Source organism: Cebidichthys violaceus, unplaced genomic scaffold, assembly GCF_023349555.1.
Source record: "Cebidichthys violaceus isolate CVI_PGR_0920_01 unplaced genomic scaffold, fCebVio1.0.p SCAF_15, whole genome shotgun sequence".
In the NCBI taxonomy this organism is placed as follows: Eukaryota; Metazoa; Chordata; class Actinopteri; order Perciformes; family Stichaeidae; genus Cebidichthys; species Cebidichthys violaceus.
Window position 1 is genome coordinate 9,165,374 of NW_027176318.1, and position 7,888 is coordinate 9,173,261.

The window sequence follows — 7,888 nt, forward strand, 5'->3', positions numbered from 1 at the left end:
GAGAGCGGGGTGGGAGGGGTGTGTGTGTGTGTGTGTGTGTGGTGGGGGGTGTGTGTGTGTGTGTGTGTGGTGGTGGTGGTGGTGGTGGTGTGTGTGTGGGGGGGGGGTTAAGATGCAGCGGGGGTGAGCTGAAGGCAGTCTTATGTCAACCTGTAGTCTACAGGGGCCTCATTACACAGACGCCAATGGAGAAGCTTTTAGAGGGTAATTAGACCATTACAGATAGCCGGAGGAATAAATGAACAATCCTTGTGTCTTCTGAATAAATGAGATGTTAAAATGTGCAGGTTTTTCTTCCAAATAGTTATGCATTTGGATAACTTTTTTCCCCAAAAATACTCAACTTTACATGCCGAGTAAGGAAACTAATAAAAGAACATGTCTTTGTTTGCAATAATCCTTCAAACTTTAAAAGCAAAAACTGTAAAAAAAAAATCTACAAAAAAATGAAATACAAATGAACTTTTTTTATGTCACCTTTACATGGTGCAAAAAAATAAATAAAGTACAGTCTTGTTGACCAGTTCTTATCATAAATCCACTGTGTGGAAATTGACCGGACTCTAGATTGTGCTCTAGTTTGGCAACAGGAAGCGTCCACTGTTATTTCCTGTAATTTCCAGCTTACCCTGAGATGAAAATGGGAGCGGGATTGTGGGAAATGACAGATGCGGCTCGGGAGGGCCATTGAAGAGGTCATATGTCATCACGGGGTCGCACATGCCCTTTGAGCAGGGGTTGGCGGGGGGGGGGGGGGGGGGGGGGGGGGGGTCACACTACCTGGACAGGAGACGAGGCCTGGGAATGCAGCTAACCTGGACCTGACTGACTCCGCTCACCTGTCAGTCCGGTCATATAAGTGTGTGCTGGATTTATGTTGGCTCGGCTCTGTCTCTTCTTCTACATGAGCATGTGTCTGCCTGCCTCAGACAAATCTACACTTTCACCATCGTGTCCGCCCCATTATAGCGGAAAACAAACCTCTTGTACTGCAGGTTTATCAAACATTACACCTATAAATCATCACCATCATCAACGCCATGTTCCTCTGCCTGGTATGTCCTGCCAGCGTTCGAGTTTCTGACAGACCGGCGCCGGCACTATATTTAATCTCTGTCTTTCTTCCTCTCTCCCCGTCTCATTTAGTCACTTGCAGTGTGTGTGTGTGTGTGTGTGTGTGTGTGTGTGTGTGTGTGTGTGTGTGTGTGTGTGTGTGTGTGTGTGTGTGTGTGTCTAAGAGAGAGGAAGAGAGTGAGAGGAGCTTGAGACCAAGTGTGTGATTTTTAATAGCCGTCGGTTACCTGCTCACATATGATACCCCTCCAGCCGGCTCAGGCAGATGGCTATTACTTTCCAGTAGTGAAAATCAAGCTTATACAAACACAGGCAGTACTGAGACGCGCTGGACCAAGTGGAGTATCCCTCTGATAGATAGTATTGGTGTGTGTGCGTGTGTGTGTGTGTGTGTGTGTGTGTGTGTGTGTGTGTGTGTGTGTGTGTGTGTGTGTGTGTGTGTGTGTGTGTGTGTGTGTGTTGTGATGAGGGCTGATTCTCTGGCGTTCGTCATGCACAGCCTGTCCTGTGGAAATCATTAAGTAGGAGCACTAGGCCGTCACTTCCTGGCAAAGCATGCGAGTGAGATGAAGAGCTTTATCACTTTCCAGGACAGGTGGGAACATTACTGCAGTATTGGTGTCAGACCTGAATCAAAAGTGGAAAGTCATTTGATGGCTTTGCCTTTGTTTTAAATTGTTTGGAGCTTTTCGATTCTGCAATTTTGGAATTTAAATATAATATGTCATTTAAATATAATTTTTAGACAGACTTTTTTAAGCCTTAAAAAATACAAATAATAAGTTAGACACAGTTTAGACTTTTAAATTTGCATATCCTCTACCCGCTTGCTAAAATAAATTACACATTTCTAAATCTAAACAGCTTACACAGCTTTCATGTGTATAGACATCCTAGAGCCAACTGTAATTTTCCGGTTTCATTAATTGTGGCCACTTCATTTTAGGTATGAAACCTGAACTTCTCGCTGTCTTGAAACTCAATAGTCCTTTTAGTGTCAAGGTTGGCCCTGTCCTGCTGCCCCTCTCATGGAATCTGCCATCATGTGCCTTGCCCCCACTGTCCCAAACCGCCGGGGTTATTGATCACTCGCTGTTGTGAGTGAGACATTTACTGTTGCCCATATTGCTGCACACCGGAGAGCTGCGCAAGGATCCCTTTTTTTTTCCTGTAGAGTCAATCGATAGATAATATTGCGGTAAATTATTCAGCTTCTTCGACATGTCGACAACGTAATATTTTAATAATAATGATAATAATAATTTTCATGAAGATTAAATGACTACACGTCCTGAATATTTTGCATATTATATTACCTAACTTTCGATGTTGAATTATAATAATACAATAATTAACTTAAGGCTCTAATCAAAAGATTAGTCGAAACAATACATTAAATAAACACCTTGAATTAAGTAAAAAATAAAATAGTTTGTGCAGTTTGTACTATTCCAGATTTACTGTGGAACCTTTTATATTATCATTATTATATTATTATTTTGCCTTAAATTATAACTTTTTGATATTTTACCATACAAAATAACATAACAGATTACATATATTCTATAATAACCACGAACATTAACCACGCTGATACCAATGCATTACATTCAGAAGCTTTTAAATAGCGATCAGCATTTTAAAGTTGCTTTAAGAAAAATGTTAATTCAAAGTGTTTATTTAGATTTTCTCTGCCAGTATTATTTTTAATTAACCGCTAGATTTCTGTCCGTTTACTGCTGACACGTTCTGGATATCGCTGCAAAACCAAACCAAAAAAGAATATATTTAATTTTTAATTTTTATAAAAACAGTGCATGTCAAAGATTTGTCCGTCAGAGTAACATGAAGTTACAGGCTCATTGTCTCAAAGCAGTTCATACACGGAAAAGTATTCATTAAAGCCTTCATTAGGTAAAGGACAGTGTGCTCGAGCGTCGGCCGCTCGGATAATTAGTGCGGAGTGGTGATGACGGTAATGAGGCCGGATCAGGCCGGATCAGGTGTCCCTCTGACCGCTGGCCTCTCGCTCAGACACGGGCAGCCAGTGACGGGAAGCCCTGGAAGGCCGGGGCCTTACGTAAACCTCATCGGTGGACAGCACTTCCATGTACAAATACCGCCATCTACTGGCCAGATATCAGTCCGTGGCATGCAGTTACAGTTAAGAATGAAACAGACTCTACTTAATTTGGAAATTTGAACACTTACATTGTTAAGATGCTGTATTCAAAAGTGTGTAATATTGACCTGCTGCATGCATTTATTTTTGGGGATATGATGGGAATGAAAACGCTTGAGATTCCATAACTCTCCATAGTCTTCTTAGTCTGTGATTAAGAGTGTGATTAACCTTGATTTTGCATTTTGTTTCTGAAGTAACAGCACAATAAAACATTGCAGGTACTATATAAGCGTAGATAATATTTCACCTTGTCGTAATAAATCTAAAAAGTCCATTCAGAGCAGCTAAGGGCCGCACAAGCAACATACTGCAGGCTACGCAAGCCAAAAACTCCTGAAGAGAGCTTTATAATAAGGCTGAAAGTCTGCGTGTTTGTGTGTGTTTGAGTGGGGATATCCCACATGTGTTCGACCTGAACCCAGAGCCCTCTTCTGGGTACATATGGTGGAGCCCGGCCTGGACAGGACCCTTGGGTGGCATAAAGTGTACTTTTGCTTCACACGGTTCATAAAATGATCAATAATAATCATAAGTCAAAGTTATAGCTCCTATCACAGAGTAATTTGTTCATATTGGGACGCACGCAGGGGGGGTAGTGTTTGTTTGAGTTCCCCATCGCCCCTTTAAGAAGGGAGGCACTTCACACTTGAATTTCTGTCCGTGTTCTCTGTAAAACAGCACTTGTGTCATTTCCACTTTACTGGTCAACTTTCACCCAGCGTCACCTCTGACCGCAACTCCTCTCTGAATCCTATGCGTAAACTTTCCACAGACTCCTCCAGCAACATGAAGTCTCAAACATCCTTGGCGCAAAATTATAGTGTGTGCAATCCCTCTGGCAGAGGCGGCGTACAAAATAAACTGCCTCTAATTGTGATGCTTTGACCATCCTCCCCCCCTTGACTGTTGTTTAGCTTGGCTGCTGTCCGGAGCTTTGCGGTTTCAACCCGAATAGCTCAGTCGGTGTGAGAGGGAGAGCACATTATTATTCATGCTGCCCGCTACACTGCACATGCTAATAAGGGAGGACCACTGGGGTGTTTTAAAAAAACGGAGGAGACGGTGATGTCATCAGCGTGCTTTATCTGAGTTTGGAATCTGAGGGGGGTTGTAGTTTCCTCTGGTGCAGACTCAGGCCCAGGAGTGAACCCGTGGCTTTGCCAGGGAGCCTGTTTAAGGAGATTACTCAGTCATCACACCTTTGTTGCATTATGGGTCCGAGGGAAAGGCCGTGCACTGTGGACATCCCAGCGAGACGTCACACTGACAGCTCTCTGACGCCCGAATCGACATGGACAGACATCAGCGCTCACCTACGCCTCGTTCTGTATTGTGTCTGCTAGGACAGGAGGCAGATTATTAATTCTTATCCCTGTGAATGCGTTAAAAACACGTTGACTCTTTGACCCTCATAAGCCAAGACTTTCCTTGATGGCAAACTTGCCTTCGTCTGAGAGTCCTGCTTCATTATCTATCAATCAATCCTCAAACGTTTGATCCCAGACGATATGGCGTTATTAGTGCAACGTTATATGAGTTACACAACATTAACAGTTCATGGCAGGCTCATGGAATCAGATAAAACTCAAGACTACCTCATACTGTACTTTTGTGGCGGCCACATACAGTGATTAGATCCAATGTCCTGAACAAATTACAATTACAAAGATGAGAAAGACACACTTTGAAAAAAAGTGGGATACCCTCTTAGGAATTATTGTGAACCCACAATTGAATTAAGTCATTTCCTCATGGTCTGGTAAAGAGATGGTAGAAGTCCTCAGTTACACTCTGCGTCCTCAATATTTCAGAGGCATGAAGAGAGGACCTTAATCACGACAAGCGGTGGCAAAGCGCAGCGCATATTTGGTCAAAATATGTGTTTTACTATTTAAGAAATATGTCATAAAGATGTATGATTTCTGTGAAAACAGCTTTTTAAATTTGCAGTTACAACAAAATGGATCCCTCCCCCCTGCCAAAAAAAAAAAAAAAGTCAAACCGCAGTGCACTCTGGTTATGTAGTTAGCTACTGCATTCATGGCTTTGTATTGCTGCCCATGGCATGTCTGCAGCATCTACACTCTGGTTTGGTAATCTCTGCGCTCTCCGCCACAGAAAGACAGCCAACTAGACAGCTAACGCGAGAAAGCTTTCTCACGTTTAAGCTGTGGTAAAAAAAAAAGCCATGGCTAGCTAAAGCTGAATTTACATGGCCTGTTGTTTTGTTGTCTGTTACCAGCTGCTGCAGCGACGCTGGTATTGTTCTCACCTTGTGAGTCTGTGTGTGAGTCAGCATGGCACAGTGTGTCCTGGAGACACCGACACAGAGGAGGCTTTGAGTACTTCGCCAATACTTTGTGGACATATTTTTGTCACTGCGGTTGCATCACAGCCGTGTAAAATGCAGTCCCGAAACTTCACAGGTGTGTAGTTGAGATCGAAATGGAGGCCGAGTTCCAAGATGGGTGTGATCTGAGCATGGGTGCTGGAAGTAGGGGGTTGTAAGTGTGGAAGGCGCCATTGCCCCCCCCCCTACATGCCTCTGGCCCAAATTGGCTTCGCGACTGGTGAGATGAAATTGCAAAATGGTGTCTAATTGTCATCTGTAAATGAAAAACACCCATTTTGATTAACCAATATCTTATCGTTAGTCATTCCCTGTAACAAAATGACTTCAACTTATCAGCGCAGAAGTCCTGCTAAAGCTCACTAGCTGGACAGTAGCTGTGATCGCACGACATGTGGAATTTATTTAAAGTAGTTTATCCACTTTTACCATATTGGAATGTATTGATGTACATTATCTTGTGTTATATTGATTTAAATATAAAGACAGATAGACACCTAGTAAAAAAAGAGGCCTACATAACATTCCTATATGAGCTGTAAATAATTTTCCTAAACAAAGAAGAAAGAACAGAAAGAACACATTCTGTTGGTTGCATTATTTGTAGGCATTAGCAGTGTTTTTTTTTTTTAAATGAATGCACTATAACCTTATTATCTGTTATGCGGTATGCTAATCAGCCCAAAAGCCTCTCCTAAGCCTCACTGCTTCACTGTTCTCTGCATTGAGAACAAACTTGGGCTAAACTTTACACTTATTTCCCATGGCAGCAGAGGAGTGAGGCGATAGTCTGAGACTCGGGCTGATCCTGGTGGGCGGGGGGACTTCCACAGAGTATTCCAGCCACGCAGAGCCTGATTTTATTGCCCTGATAAAACGTTCTCCAGGGTGATCGTGACAGGCAGTTGCCCCTTTTTCATGCCCACACTGCAACAGCACGGCAAGAGACCGGAGAGAACAATCACACATCCCATTTCTCACACCGGCCTGTCGCTCTCACTCTGGCCCAAAACGCTTTTTATGGACACCCCCCCCCCCCCCCCCCCCCCCCTCCTGTCCGTTTGCTGCAGATGGGTTAAATATTACATCAAAGCGTCTTTAATGTTTCACAGTACCTCTCATATTTCCCCTCGGTATCGAGTTCAAAACTGGTGCAGGCTGCATTTTTACAGTAGATTTAATGGATCAATGTCCATAATCACATTAGCACTGGCTTAACATATAACAAATTTCACCGTACCAGCATCAAAGACCTGACCTCTTGTTATAATCAGGCATAGCATCTTTTCCTCCACTCAAGATCTATGGGCCTTCTGATACAGGGAGGAACAGAAAAAAAAACGGTCAAGGGGGTGATAAGCTGTAGTGTACGCAGCTCAGAGAGTAGCTGTGTGAGAGAAAAGCATTTGTCCCCCATAGTCACACAGGCACAGACGCTTTGTGCACCTCCCCACTGTTTTCATGGGCCATGCTGATGATCCTCGCCTTCTCAAACTCTTGTTCCTCTATCCATCTATTGCAAAATAAAACACTTGTAAAACTTTAAAAATACCACACACACATTCATTCATTCATATAGTCAGAGGGCAGAGGACAGTGGTCCAACTGAGATATTTTCGGTGAGCGAAAAAAAAGAAAGCATAGCATGATGTATGATGTCTGAGTAAGAAACGCCGCGACGGTCTTCACTCAGCACTTCCTGCGCCGGGCCAACAGGCCATCAACGAATGATACAGATTAACAAAAAATTCAAACAGACAAACTGCAGACAAACTAGAATTGATGGCTTCCACCGAGCCGCTCGGGGGAACGGGCCATGACGTAAAAGGAAAAACATGTCGGGTTCCCCCGGCCAGGTTAATCAAGACAAGCTTCCCCTGTAAAAAGACCAGTGTGTGTTTGTGTGTGTGACGGCAGCCCAGTATGTGTATGTATGTGTGAACCCATTTCTCATTCACAATATGCAATCTTATTTTACGGCTGATTGTATTTGCTATACATAGGCTGTATGCATGAGGTCTTTGCCTATATTCCTCTACCCACAGCACAGCATAAATAAACAGGAACACTCTATAATCCATCATCCTGTGTGCTGTGGGAGCGTGCCCAACACAAACATGGCTTCTGTTTTATATCTGTGTGTGTGTGTGTGTGTGTGTGTGTGTGTGTGTGTGTGTGTGTGTGTGTGTGTGTCAGAGACACTGTGTGTGAGGGCTAGGATGGGTAGCACTATTATGTGTGTCCATGACCGTGAAACATAAACCGGCTGCCTTAAATGA